Source organism: Mytilus trossulus, chromosome 7, assembly GCF_036588685.1.
Source record: "Mytilus trossulus isolate FHL-02 chromosome 7, PNRI_Mtr1.1.1.hap1, whole genome shotgun sequence".
NCBI lineage: Eukaryota > Metazoa > Mollusca > Bivalvia > Mytilida > Mytilidae > Mytilus > Mytilus trossulus.
This window is the reverse complement of record NC_086379.1, coordinates 64,330,662-64,346,135: the sequence shown is the minus strand read 5'-3', so window position 1 is coordinate 64,346,135 and position 15,474 is coordinate 64,330,662. Positions and strand designations below refer to the sequence as shown.

Sequence of the window (15,474 nt, the reverse complement as noted above, 5' to 3'; positions counted from 1 at the left end):
TTATGCAAGAGTCCAAAATTTACCCTGTACGCTGTGCTCGCTGCCAGAATTAAATAGACGCTGAAAAAATAAAAGTGTACGCTGGATTCACTGCTATTTTTAAGCGTACGCTGGACTCGAGGGGGAGGGGTGTACACCCCCTTAATTGTGTTCTTCCTCTATAATGCGAGATTGTATCACTCTCATCTCGCTACAACCATCAATTGTTATATGTTTACAAGTGTCTTTTAGATTACCAAATAAAAATATAGAAATAATATAGAAATAAATATATCGAGATAACAAAATAAATATATATCGATATAACGATTTAAATATCGAGATAACGATATAATTATATCGAGATAACGAAATAAATATTTATCGAGATAACGATATAAATATATCGAGATAACGATTTAATTATATCGAAACAAGATTTGCTACTATGGGGGTGTTGAGACCATATAAAAAAGTATGCGTGTTTCTGGTATCAGCCTACCTTCTCTCGTTTTTGATGCCTACCCTAGCCTTTTTATGAACAAACAGAGGACGTGGTTGTAAGGGGTAGAGGAGGCAGGATGTTGGATCTTTGGGGATAAAATACCCTTGTCCACCCCTGATAAATGTCATAAGAGTTAAGACATTTACTTTAACATATTGGTATATATTCTGTTTTCATTCAAACCCGCCATTTAATGTTTTCAATGGCTACAGTTGAGCGTGATTTCCACTGTTTTCATTAAAAAAAACTGTCAATTGTAAAAAAAAATGTCTCTCCATCCTGAAACCGTTCTATCAGGGGGTGGCTAGGGGGTGTCCAATATTTCCATTTTTAATTTTACTCCGTTTTTTCGCCCGTTTTCTCCCCGCTCCACGTCCCTTTTGCCCCCGCTTCCCGCCCCTTCTACCCCGGCTTCCCGCCCCTTTGGTCACCGCTTCCCGCCCCTCTACCCCCGTCCCCCTGTCCACCCTCTTCCGGCCGTCCCATTCATCCTGATTCCTGTCCCTCACTCCCGGGTTCCTGTCTCATCCACTCCTGGTTCCCCGTCCCTTGTCTCCCGGTTCCCGCCCGATATCTCCCGGGTTCCGACCCTGTATGAGAGGGAGATGATTATTAACGGAGTATTTCCGACTAGTACCCTTCGGACCAAAGACCCTTCGGACTATTGACCCTTCGGACTATTGACCCTTCGGACTATTGACCTTTCGGACCAACGAACTGATCCCATTTAGCAATACTTCAAAAAACTAACCTACTTAAAAATACTTCACTTTGAACAAAAAACAAAAGATAATTTTAAAGACATCTGGAAAATTGATTTATAGTAAAATCATGACAACAAATGAACAAAAGTATAAAAACAGGCAGATTGTAACAAATAAACTCAAAGATTTAGATTAATACACCAAAACCTCTCAGACAAGTTTTCTACGATTCATTTAAAATTGATTGGCACATCCAGGAAGCAATGGAACAGGTGCCCTTGAAAATACAGGTGTTTTATAAATACTTCACACAGCTTGTCACTAAAAAGACTGTTATCACAGAAATTATCTAATCTGCTGATTTCAATAGCATTTACTTCACACAACTTTCAACACAATCACAAACTACATACTTACTTCTAATAGATATGTTCAAATTTTAACATTTATTCTTCAGATAATGTGAGACTACTGTCAGAAAAATATCTCACAGTCTGTTTTCTTAACCTTTATGCACCAAATTCCTGGTTTGAATCCATTTTAACTTATACTAAACAACTGGAAAACGTGTAGAGCAGGATCTACTTACTCTTCCAGACAACTGAGAAAAGCACCTGATATAAGTGGGGTTCATGTTGCTCAGTACTATGGATTCATTTATTTTTGTGCATATCAATTTTCGTGGATTGCTGAAAACTTGCATATTCGTGGATGTTTGATTTCGTGGTTTTGTCAATCACTGTATACAAAGCCTATTCAAAAAATTGCTACTCGTTGGACATTTGAATTCGTGGTTTTCCAGTACCCACAAAACCCACGAAAATTGGTATCCAACAAATATTAATGAATCCACAGTATTTAGTTTTCTATGTTGTGTCTTGTGTGCTAGTACTGTTGTTTGTCTTTTGCCGTTTTGGTTGGTTGTTTTTTTCACTTTTTGCGATGACATTGTTTATTCTTTTTCACTGATAAGATTGAGTACCTCTTTGGTATCTTTTCCCTCTCTATTAATGTTCACTGAAAGGTTTTTCTTAATCAATAATTATTAATTCATATCTAATTAACTTTGAAAATAAACCTAATTTAGTATATATACTTTGAAACATAAACTGTTAAGTAAAATTCAATACAAGCTTTGTACTTTACTTTGTGTAACTTTCGACATAGATTTTAATGAGGAAGCTTTTTCTGCCTACATACAAATTAGACAATACATCAATATGAGGTAAAGTACCTTTGATGTTTTGCAATATTTCATGCACACACAGAGCTCTATTCTCATTTAAAGTCACCCACTGGTATCTGCATTCATTTGTTCGCCTTGATTGGTCTCAAACTTTTGGTAATTAGTATATTTGTACCACACAAAAATCCTCTTAGTCTTATATGATTTCAGAAGGGTAAGCAGATTCAGGAAGGACATTTTCCTGTTTGCTCAAATGTGAAACTCATTATTAAACCTGCAGGCAGCCATAATGGTGGGTGGTTGATTTCTAACATCTCACCATCAATTTCAACCAGTTCTCAAAATAAAGGAAGTGGGTGAATGATCAGAATCAATGAAAAAGTCAGTGGTGGAAAACTGGGCCATTTAGTCTAGTGATGAAAGAGTGGGCCATTTGGTCCAGTGATGAAAGAATGGGCCATTTGGCCCAGTGATGAAAGAATGGGCCATTTGTCCTAGTGGTGAGAGTGGGCCATATGGCATAGTAATGAAAAAGTGAGACATTTGGCCGCGAGTGATGGAAAAGTGAGACAATTGGCCAAGTGATGAAAAAGTGAGTCATTTGTTCAAGTGATGGATGGGTTGACCATCTAGCTTAGTGATGAAAACAGTAGGACATTTGGCCTAGTTAGAAAAAATTGGGACATTTGGCCCAGTAAGAAAGAAGTGGGACATTTGGCCTAGTAAGAAAAAAGTGGGACATTTGGCCAAGTGCTGAAAGAAGGGACATCTGACCAAGTGATGAAAGAAGGGGACTTTTGGCAAAGTGAAGAAAGAATGGGACATTTGATCTAGTGATGTAAGAATGGGACATTTGGCCATGTGATGAAAATGTGTGACATTTGACTAAGTGATGAAAAGTCTGACATTTGGCATAGTGAAGGAAAAATGGGACATATGGCCTAGTGATAAAAAGTGTGACATTTGGCAAAGTGATGGAAAAGTGGGACATCTGGCCTAGTGATGAAAGAGTGTGACATTTGTCCAAAGGATGAAAAAGTGAGTCATTTGGCCAAGGCTTGAAAGAGTGGAAAATTTGTCCTAGTGATGAAAGGGTGTGACATTTTACTAAGCAATTGACATTTGGCATAAAGGTGAAAAAGTGTTGGCCCAGTGACAAAAAAGTGGGACATTTGGCCTAGTGACGAAAAGGTGGGACATTTGGCCTAGTAATGATAAGAGAGACATTTAAAATTCAAGCTTTTAGCCCATATACTCATTTTCTGTTGATTCATAGTGCAAAATTTTACAATACCTTTTCTTTTTTTTCTGTAACATAAAAAAGAGAAAGAGTACTCCTAACAGACTGTTAAATTAGAGCAAGATGTATGTAATGTGGCAGACAGACAGATTAATTCATTCCAGTTAGCTAGATGCTATTGTTACATAAGAGGGTAAAAACAGTGATCATAACTTCACTTTCAATCAGATATAGTAATAGATCAGTTGTCTACCAGATAAACCTTGCTCTGTATATAGAATAATCTAAGGCAGTATGTTGAAATTGACCACTTTTCTATTTCATGTTACATGTGCTAGGAATACAATGACAATGATACAGGTTTTATTTCCTAAAACACAGGTACCATTAAATTCTTTAAAAAAAACATGCTTTGTTTTATGTCTTCGTGTTGTTATCGAAAAGGGAATTTCTGTTCAGATCAAATATATGAAACAATATTTTGGATTGAATCTCGCAGTTATATTTTTATCAAATTTCAGATTTTGGCGTTTCGTTGAGTGGGTGGTATCAAATATGGATTTTTCACATTAAGTTACAGATATAGTAGAATGCAATCTCTGTACTCATAATTTAAGGGCATATGATACAGTTTTGATCCTGTATTTACAAGTTCATGAAAATTTGCATATAGGCTATTTTTTACCTGATTAAATCAAATATGTAATAGAAAATATACCTTCATGTGCTACTTTTTCAGGTAACGAGGTCGAAATTTTGTATATTTGCTCAAAATTCAGATTTGTGGCCGTAATTTCTTTTTCGAAAGACAGACATAACTTTTTTGTTATAAAAGATCAACACAAATTGTTTTTTGTTTAAATAATCGGTAATTTCTGTATTTCATAAGTATCCTAAAAAATTATGCATTTTTTTATTCAGAAATAACTTATATTTATCAAAGAGGGACGAAAGATACCAAAGGGACAGTCAAACTCATAAATCTAAAACAAACTGACAACGCCATGGCTAAAAATGAAAAAGACAAACAGAAAAACAATAGTACACATGACACAACATAGAAAACTAAAGAATAAACAACACGAACCCCACCAAAAACTAGGGGTGATCTCAGGTGCTCCGGAAGGGTAAGCAGATCCTGCTCCACAAATCCGGTAAATTCTAATTGGGTAGGTCAAATTCATGAAAGGGAAGGGGAGTGTAGTTACGAGGTAAGGAACATATCCGATATCATTTGTGAAACGGTTATTCCATAACGGTCAACCAATTTGTAATGTCGTCCGTAAAATTTACGAAGGGATAATTTCAACTTCATCATTTGGAACTCTTGGTTTAATAGCTCCCTTGTGAGCAGTAACCCTCTATCAAGAAAATCATGATAGGAAATGCAAGCACGGGAATATCGTATCAATTGGGAGATATATACCCCGTATGCAGGTGCTGCTGGAATGTTGCTACTTAGAAATGGAAAGTTCACAATTGGAAAGCTGAAATCATCTCTTTTGTCGTAAAGTTTTGTCTTCAACCTACCCTCATTGTCAATTTCCAGATGTAAGTCAAGATATGAAGCCGACTTAACTGTATCTGTAGTATCCTTTATCTCCAATTTGATGGGATAGACTCGTTCCACATAGTCACCAAATTTTGAATTGTTTAGTGAAAGAACGTCATCTATATAGCGAAAAGTAGAGTTAAAGGATATTGCTAACTTCTTATCTTTCTTCCTAAGAAGTTCCTGCATGAAGTCAAGCCTCATAATAATAAAGAAACAAGTCAGCAAGTAGAAGGGCACAGATTGTTCCCATTGGGATGCCGACAGTCTGTTGAAAAACACGTCCTCCGAACGAAACAAATATGTTGTCAATTAAGAAATCAAGCATCTTGATAATATTGGTTTCAGAGAATTTTTTGTTTGAATCAGAGTGATTCTTTACAAAGTAGGATGTATCCCTCCCTAAGACAAGATACTTGTATCTACGTTGGCCATTCTTTTTTATGAAGCAAAGTAATACCAACTCTTTTAATTTGTCTTTTAGTTTGGAATGTGGAATACTTGTGTAAAGAGTAGAAAAGTCAAATGTTTTAATACTATTACAAGATGAAAGAGAGTTAGATTGTATGTACTCTAAAAGATCTTTGGAATTTTTAAGTATCCACATCTGATTCACGCCACCTCTAGAATAGGCAGTTTCACAATAACTTTGAAGCCCGTCTTTGATTGCTGATAAAATAGATGTTAATAATTTAGAAAGGGGTTTCGTGGAGCACTTGGAAGACCCAGCAATATACCGTTGTTTGTAAAGACACTTATGTAGTTTAGGTATCCAATACAGTGATGGAAGATCCAGTTCTTCATCTTTGGTTGAAATACCAAAGGAACAAAGAACAGACCTATGATTATCCAGGATTTCCTCTTTGGTAAGTGTCGTGAGGGTATATGTTGAGTTTCCAAGTGAATTGGTATACCTAATTCGTTTATCAAGCAATTAATGTAATGACTTTTACAGACAAAAACGATGTTATTTGGGGCTTTGTCTGTGGGGACAACAACATATTTATCATGGAGGTCGGATAGGTGATTAGCAACATTTGGGTCTTTAAAGATTGACGTAGCATGGGCATTGATGGACCCATTCAGTTTCTTAATTCTGATTTGTATTAACGACCTCACTGCCTTAATCCATTCGGATAGAGTGTCTATCAAATATTCATGAATTGAGGAAAATACGTCATTTGTTGCTGCATGTTTATCAAAATTTTAAAAAATCCTCTATTTACAGTTTTAGAAAATTTGGGTCACATAATCTCCCTGCAAAATGAAACAAATTGCTGTTTTGAAAAATAGGGGTCCATAAACTCTTTTTCTAATTAAATCAGTTTGAATGATAAAAATCAGTCAAAAATGCATCTTTTCACGATATGTCACATTTTGATGTCGTGAAAATAACATTTTACGTTAGCAACGTCATGACCTCCCCTGTAACTGTATTGTATGTCCTTAAGATAACTACATTCATTTGCACAATTTTTCAAAATTAGTTTATTTTTCATGATATTCAGAAAAAAATTCTGAATTGTCCCAGTAAAACAAGATTGCTACATTATTGAGATATGTCCCCTACAGATGTATATGGAAGGAAGATTGTCACAAGGTGCAAGAATGTTGTCATAGGCTGAGTTTATTTCCCTCCAGCGCAAAATATCAAATGAAAATAACTGTATGGTCACTACTAAACATGTGCACCAACAATCCTACAGAGTATAAACATTTTAAGCCTCAAAGGATTTGCCTTGGCCTACACAAGGTTGTATTGAGTTCACAAGGTGTCATTTCCATCACAAAGTGTCAATACCATGACATATGGTGTCATTGCCATCACAATGTGTCATTTTCATCAAATGTGTCATTGTGTTACAATAAGGTAAACAAATAGAATATGTGTCCTGGGAAACAGATGATGCCCTACCTAGCATATAACATTTTAAAGGGGCATAACTCCAGTTTGGTAAAAGTGAAGCCACCAAAATTCTAATTGCAAATGAATTTTGTGGTAATAAGCAGTTTGTAAAAGTTTCAAAACATTTGGTAGAGGCAAATTAAAAGTAGAAACAGAACAAATATCGGGATGTACTGATGGACCTTAATGTCTATACATTACAATAAAGTATGGTCAGTAACATTTGTTGACAAACAATCCTAATAATTAGGAGTCACAGCTTTCTGTCAAATTATGTCAAGAGTTGTTGTGTTCACAAGTATCATTGTGTGAGAATATGATGAAAATCAAATATTCCATTTATCTGGACAGCTTTCTGTCCAAAGGTCTGAGTATTATTGAACAGATAGTGACTGTACTACATGTATGTCCCATGTGGTGAACAATTCAGGGGAAAAACTAAGAATCTAACAAGGTCCTTGCTAATGTTTCTGTAAAGTTATCTGCTGAATGTAATGCAAAGACATAATGAAGTTTCCTGTAGAATAGCCTTATTGGGTTTTTAATTGTACAATGTAAAAGATGAGGAAATGAGATGAGTGAATAATAAAAAAATATGGTGAATTTATTGTATGTATGTCTTGACTTTTAACAGCATCTTTGCTAGTTAATGTCTGGAATCTTTGACCAACAAATGTAGTCGGTGAAGTGTAAAATGTATGTTAATAACGAAATCTGGAAGCTTACTTATTTCACAGGTAACCAGATTTATTAGATAAAACAAGGGTAAGGTCTGAGAATTAACCAATTATAGTTAGTCTGTTGTAAAAAGTTTGATTCATGCTATCACAAGGTTGTTTGAAGGAATGTTATATAAGGAGCAATCAGTACATTGCATTTTCTTTTTGTTTTAAGAATCTTTGAAATAGAAAGAACTGGCCCAGTGTTTCAAGCAGAGATCATTTAATTTTTTACAAACATCTTTCATTGGGAGTGTAACCTGGTTTATGACAACCTTTTAAAACCCAAAACAAAAAATCACTTTGTCCAAAACAGGAATTATAGTGTATTTGTATAAAAAATGATTAAATAAAACAAACTTTATTAAAAAACTTAAGTTACAATGACACAAATAAACTTACAGACTGAATGTTTTATCCCAGCCATATAGTTCATATTTCTAAAAGCTAAAAAAATCACTTATCTGATTTGAACAAAAGCGGTACATAAAGCATCGTTCTAAGGTTACTGCTCTAATAAATCTTATTTCATAAACATATGGTAGATCTAATCTGGTGCACTGACCACTAGAGTTTGGTAAACAAATGTCAGATCATCATAATTTACACCAAAGAAAATCAAATAATCAGTCTTATTTCTCTTATAAACATATTTCTACGGAAAATAAATATCAATGTGGTATATCACAAATTCTAATAAACTGGCTTATTTTTCATATTGTCTACAAATCTGGCTTATTTTCCATATTTTCTAGTTATAAAACTGGCCCATTTCTCATTTTGTTTATAAAAATAGAATCAAATTATTAAATTCATATAGATCCTATATCAAAGTATTTAAATAGACATCCTATATAAAAGCTATTTCCAGTGATTCTAAAATAAATGTCTCTAAATGGAACTTGTCATTTTGCAGTGGTTTGTTTTAAATTAACTATATGATACAAAAGGCAATATTATACATGTTAACAATCAGAGTAGTATATGGTATGTACATATATAGAAATATATTATAAACATTAATGCTATCCAACAGAGAAAGTAGAACAAAGTGTAACCATAAGTAACAAGGTATGTAGGAAAACTAAAAACAGTTGTGACTATGACAATATATCATGTTCTGATATAGCCTTGATTAAAACATTGAGAATGGAAACAGGGAATCTGTAAATGAGACAACAACCCGACATAAGAGCAGAAAACAGCTCATAAGACCACCAATGGGTAATCAACACAGAGAGAAGGCAACACAAAACTAACAAAAGCTTTATTTGGTAGAGAAGTCTCTGGAACTGGACATATCTCAGGTGAAGTAGCCATCCATTTATGCTCCAGTTCAATTCCTGCTGAGAAAACCATATACCTTCCCTAGTGTAAAACTTCAGTTATAACATTGTTTGGCTAATTCGTGAGACCAAAAATATATTTCAACAATATTTTATGTAGCACTCAAAATCAACTAAAACTGGGCCTTTTGATAAACAGCTTCAGACTTACATTTTTCAATGTAAAACTTTACAACTTTTCACTATAAACATTTATTAATGTTTATTTCAATTTTGGAACATCTTATTTTTTTTAATAGGAGGTTACCCTTGAAAGCTCTAAACATCACAAACTGATATTGGTCAAAAGGGAGCACTTGTAGTACTAAAAACTTATGACTCTACAGTAGCCAGGAGCATAGCTGAATCAAATTCTGGTATAAATAGTCCTTCTGAGATAAAACTATTCTTCTTTAATACAATATTTTAGAAATAATAAATTTCTCATATTATTACAGTAGAAAATGATTCTGATCATAACTTAATGTGAAGAAAATATTAAAATTTTATCTGCTTCCATAATTTATGGATACCCTCCATTAAAATTATGTATTTTGATATTAATTAGTTTTGAGACTAAGTGGAGAAATATTGTGGATACAAGTAGATTTATTTAATGATGATAACCTTCTGTTGTAATTTCCAAGTGCTGATGAAACATGACAGACTTATACTAATCCTTGACGAGGATAAGCCAGCGCTTGGTTAACCAGCAACGCTTTAATGAGACTGACTAACAACTCTACATACTGATTATTACTCTGTTCTTACAATCACCAGGATTAATGTATCGTAGCAGTTCACTCGAGTGTTCAGTTCTCTTAAGAGTCTTAACCTTCCTCTATTTATTTTGTTTTCAATAAAGTGCAGATGTAATTCAATTAAGAGACATTTGTTTATAATTAAGTAACACATCACCTACTGGTAAACTCAAAATATTTCAACACACAACAAACATAGAACAGGAGCTGAGAACAGAAAAGTTCATATAAATAGAATATTCACACAGATTTTAAAAAATTTAGGCCATAATAAATAATAGGTTTGTTTGCCCAAATGCTACCTATCCAGAAAAAAGCTGCCTACTCCAATTCTTTAATTTTCCTGATTTGAAGAAGGTTTTTTTTAATCAAATAGGCATGAAGACTAATAATCATCTGATACTTCAATTTCTTTTTTTGAAAAAAAAAAAAAAGAAAATGCCTACCTACCTTCCCACTGTCTCAACCTTTGGGTAGGGTTTGGGCAAACCAAAATATTTCTAAGTGTGGCCTTACTTAAATGTACCTTTTGGAACTTGAGTATAATGAAGGAACTTCTATTCCGTGACATTGGGACACATTATTATTAGAAAGATACTTCTTTTCATGTATTTCTTTAGTGCAAATGCACCACAAATTTAAATACTAAAGGAAGTGAACATTTCTACAGGCTTCAAATGCCTTTTTATGATGCCTACACGGGGTCCATCCACAAATACACTTATGTTCTTCTTTCTTTTTAATAATATCTTGATGATCATGTTTGCTGTTTAAAAGTTTTTCAAGGGCAATAACTCCTATACACAATTGATAAAATCGGTCATGTGTTTTTTTCATTACTATCATTACTATCATTTTGCTCAAAAAATTTCTCTCTATCAATTAGGGCTTTCAAGATGATTGTCAAATAGGCAAACAACTAGTGAAAATTGTCATTCAAGTAACAAGGATCTTCCTTTTTGTTCGTTCATTTTAAATTTTTTATATATTTTTATATAGACTACTTAGATGTCCCATCATTTACTCTATTAAAACATTAAACAACTTTTAAATCTTCAAAACAATTCAATTTTACATTTTTGTTGGTAATTTTCAGGATTGATATGTTAAACTTGTATATATTGACTCAAACCAAACAAAAAATTCTTTAAAACCAATTATTCATTTGAAAATGTTAAAACTCAAAGGTTACCACAGCAATAAAGCTATAACAAGGATTTACTATTAATAATCCTAGCAATTTTACGTTATTTTATTGATGTATTTTCTGTGTTAATGTCCTTTTTACTACTTAAAAGATTAAATTTCTTAGAGAAATTCAATAGGTCCTTAGTATTTAGTAGGTTTTAAAGATAAAAGATCCTTATTTGAGAGAACATGTCATGTAAAATGCTTTAATCTTCTTCCATAACTTGGTCATCTAACAACTTTAAAGAGAAACATCTTTAGGCAGTATTTTTTCTTACCATTAAGAATATTTTCCTCATATTTAATTTCTGGCCTGGCTGACATAGCCATTAGTTACCACTCTTTTTCATATTTATTACCCTGCTAATAAAAATCCCCATCTTTGTTTTGAACTTATTAAATACAGATATGTAACATATCAGAGAGAAACTGAAAGTGTTTCTCCTCTTTATCATGTGTACACACTTTTGTCTAATACCAAGAAAACCGAAAAAGTAAAGGGAATTTGAATAAGTCGGTCTAAATGGGGAATGCATTTGATTGTCACAATGTTTCCTTGTAGTACAATATTCAAAGTATGATAAAAGTACTATTATAACTCCTGTAAAAATGGTTGAATCAAAATGAGGGTATAATTGTGTCAACAACACAAGATATAGCCCTTGCCTGAGGGAGATTTGTTCACCCAAGAAAGACTCTCAACATTTCCCTATCAATATTTTCATACTGATGAATAATACCAAGTATGAAAGCTTTCTGTCAAATGGTCTTAGAGGCACTTTTTTTTCAAACGGTAACACTGTTACAAACTAAAATAAATAGCAAAAGTCCCATAATTTTCAGTAAAAATGAATAAATCAAAATGGTGGTACCATATATGGTCAACAAAATCTCTACAGAAACTGTTTGGATATTGAATTGTTGTAAGAAGAGGATATAGTGATGGTATACTGACAAGTTTCTAAATGCAGTAGCTGAGTTTATTAATTACATAGTGTGCTAGTGACCTAATACAGTATATATGGGGTCAGTAAATTCCATATGGGGTGAGAGCGATCCGTAGTTTAGAAATCGGTCAATGGCGGACAAATGCAAGAAAATTTACAAAAATAAACGATGTTTATCAAGTTATTTGGAAAGGAACATGACCTTTTTAATGCAATAAATGAATCAAACATTTACTGGAGGCAACTTTTATCACGTTTCAATGAAGTATCAAACTTATGTTGCCGCCGAAATTTAGGTTGATATACCTTTTCGAGTATGAAGTTTGAAGCTGAAGGGCACCAAGTGATAAAAAGTTGTATTTTTATCAAATTACCTGCTACACACTGCAAAGACAATGCTTCAACCTCTTTTCTTAAGATAATGAACATATAACAGATATCTTTATCTTTTATCACATGGGTATTGCTATTAGAAATCTGCCGAGGGATCAGAATCCAGAGGAGCAATATCCTCAGTGGGAAAATGATCTGGCATCACACTAAACAAAGTGTAATTCCTGCTAGAGAATTACTTTCCTCCCTGAAATAGGATTGGGTTCAATGGGGTGATTATGGTTTATTTTTTTAGAAATGACAGCCTTGCTGTAGGGAACTCCATGCACATAACTAATATGTGTAATCCTGAGGATAATTGTGTCTAAATTTGTTTTCAATTGGCTAAGTAAGTGGTTCAAGAGTACAGATTTTGTAAAAGTTTTCAAAGGGATGAAAGTTATAGGAATATGTCATGCTTGCACTTAGACGCAGCTAGGTGAGCTAAACATATGCAATCTTTTTTCTCTTTGGAAAAGTGTAACACATTATTCTAATCTCCACTATGCACCAGAATACCTCACTATTTACTTGTTTCCCGCTAAAAATACTTGATCAACTTGTTCCTGTTTAGCCAAGTGACTTAATAATGAACCCTGAGTACTGTAATTTTTCAAACACAATGTCAAGAGGTATCTACAATCCTAATAATATTCTCCATCCATTCCACTCTAAACTATCTTACTTAAGTATTAATATAATAAATTAACAAACAAGTTACAAGTGCAGTGCAATAAAACAATGGTTCTAATTACAGTAATCCATAACATCAAACATAGATAATCCATCTTCTATATGTTTTTATTTTAGAATAATCCATCTTGTACTCAAAGTTTAAACTTTATATTGGTTTGATCAATTCTTCTGTGTGGTAGGTAGGCTGCATAGTATGCATAAGATTAATTTTGACATGAAAAACTTTCATAAACAAGATGGTCTGAGAGTTATTGTTCACTAATTATCCAATGTTCCAGATTTAAATTTTTGGCAAATAGGTAGCAGAATATTGGAGGAACTGAAAATGTGTCACATGAGAAGTATGGCAGATGTAGTTTGGTGCTATAATACATCCCAAACCAGACATTTGGTGATACTAAGAAAATGAGACAGACATGTGTTATGGACATACTGATGGACAGGGGTAAACATGTTCATTTTATAGATGACTATTGGGTCAGTGTGGCAGACGTAGCTTGGTGCCATATATCGCAAACCAAACACTTGTGGGTTGTGATGAAAATGTAACAGAAATATGTTATTGAGATGCTGATTCTTTGGTGTAGAGCATAATCATCCAGTTTTGCCATCAATGAAGCATATAGGCGATAGGAGATGGGCTATGGACAATACCATCAAGCAGGCGAAAATTAATTATTTGAAGCAACAAGTCCAATGGCATGTCATGGGTACTTACTGGCTATTACAAATTACCTCAATTACTGAAGAAAAGCACTTACTATCAATATACAAATAAGTATTTCACTTCAAAAACAAATGCAAGTCTCATTAGTTATGTTCTAAATCCTATAATATTAAATTTCATAACACTAATTCAAAGATTAATGAACCAATAGAAGCTAGGATAACAATCCAATCAACACCCTATCAATTGGAACATTCATTGCCCTTTATCAGTAAAAACAATTTATTATGAACAAATGCAGAAACTAGATATATTGACATTAAATGTGAAACAGAAGTAGACCCATACACTAACATTTGATAATAAACTTTTTTTTTATGATTTGTATACATTGAAAGCTTCACTGAAAAACCGACTCAAGGTTCAATCGAAACAAAGACAAGAAGATACAATATTTCCCTATAAATTAAAGATATAGTTTCTCTTTTTAACTATCAATGCAGACTGAACTTCAATTTTACTTGTTTACGTTATTCTTAGAGCTACTTCATGTCAATATACTGGACTCAATGGTCATGTTTTTCTTGTTATTCTAGTAGAATTAATCCTTAATGTTTTAAACCCAGTATGTTTTTGTTTCTTTCTTAGTATGATTGTTCTGTGATTGTCAGGTCAATAATATATTGTTGTGGGTGAATGTGACAGAATTATATACTACTAGGGGACATTTGTGAATCAATAATAAATAGAACTATATAGAAATCTTACCTTTAATCCAAATTCAACTTGGAATTGATGCTTAATTTAAACTGCTATAATGACCATAGATAAGAAATCTGCTACTGTCATTACCTGCTGGAAAATGTGGACTTGTTTAATACATCTGTATCAGATTATCTACAGTACAGAAAAAATCACACTAGGCTACATATGTGCAAGACCATTATTTAATCATTAAGATGTACAGTGGTTCATGGTTTTAATAATCACGAACAAGAATGTGTCCATAGTGCATTGTACATGGATGACCCAATTGCACTATCATTTTCCATCTTCAGTGAACCATGAAAATTGGGTCAAACTCTAATTTGGCATTAAAATTAGAAAGATCATATCATACAAACATGTGTAAAAAGATTCAAGTGGAATGGACTTCAACTCCATCAAAAATTACCTTGACCAAAAACTTAAACCAAAAAACTTTAACCTGAAGCGGGTCAGACAGACAAACCAACTGACAGATGAACAGAAGAACAAACTGACAGACAGACAAAGGGATGAGGATGAACAGACCGAAAAAATAATGCCCCTTATAGTGGCATAACAAAATAAAGGTGTGTATGTTGGGTAAATGTCAATAATAATGTGTTCACACTACATTTTCTGCGAGCAATTGTCACATGCTCATCCTAGAACAGGCCATAATGTTTGGCACCTCAAGCAATTCACACATACTTACCTATGAAGTATTCTCATTTTGTGTACATGAAGCAATTAAACCAACCTATGATTTGGATTTATAATAGTGTATATTGATATCATTGTGAATGTGAACCTCAAGGTCTGAAATAATGATCTTTATGCAAATACTTTAGCTTATGCAACAAAAAAAGAATGTTTCCAAGGTCCACCCCTCTCTACCAACAAATGGACCTTGAAATTTATGTCAAAAACTAATTTTGGCATGTAAGCACGTAAATATAAGTTTTAGTTGAAATGGCCTACTA

The 15,474-nt window shown here is 33.4% G+C and overlaps 1 protein-coding gene across 7 annotated transcripts in view; it reads right to left on the bottom strand.

Moving 5' to 3' along the window:
- Positions 1–15,474, bottom strand: part of LOC134725559 (G protein-activated inward rectifier potassium channel 3-like) — a 73,917-nt gene that overhangs the window by 54,785 nt on the left and 3,658 nt on the right. For 5 of the 7 annotated variants that reach the window (XM_063589484.1, XM_063589485.1, XM_063589483.1 and 2 more), the window contains one exon: positions 14,516–14,644. The gene's annotated coding sequence lies outside the window, so the exon portion shown is untranslated. The remainder of the gene's footprint in view (positions 1–14,515; positions 14,645–15,474) is intronic. The other 2 variants (XM_063589480.1, XM_063589479.1) reach the window with 2 other exon arrangements.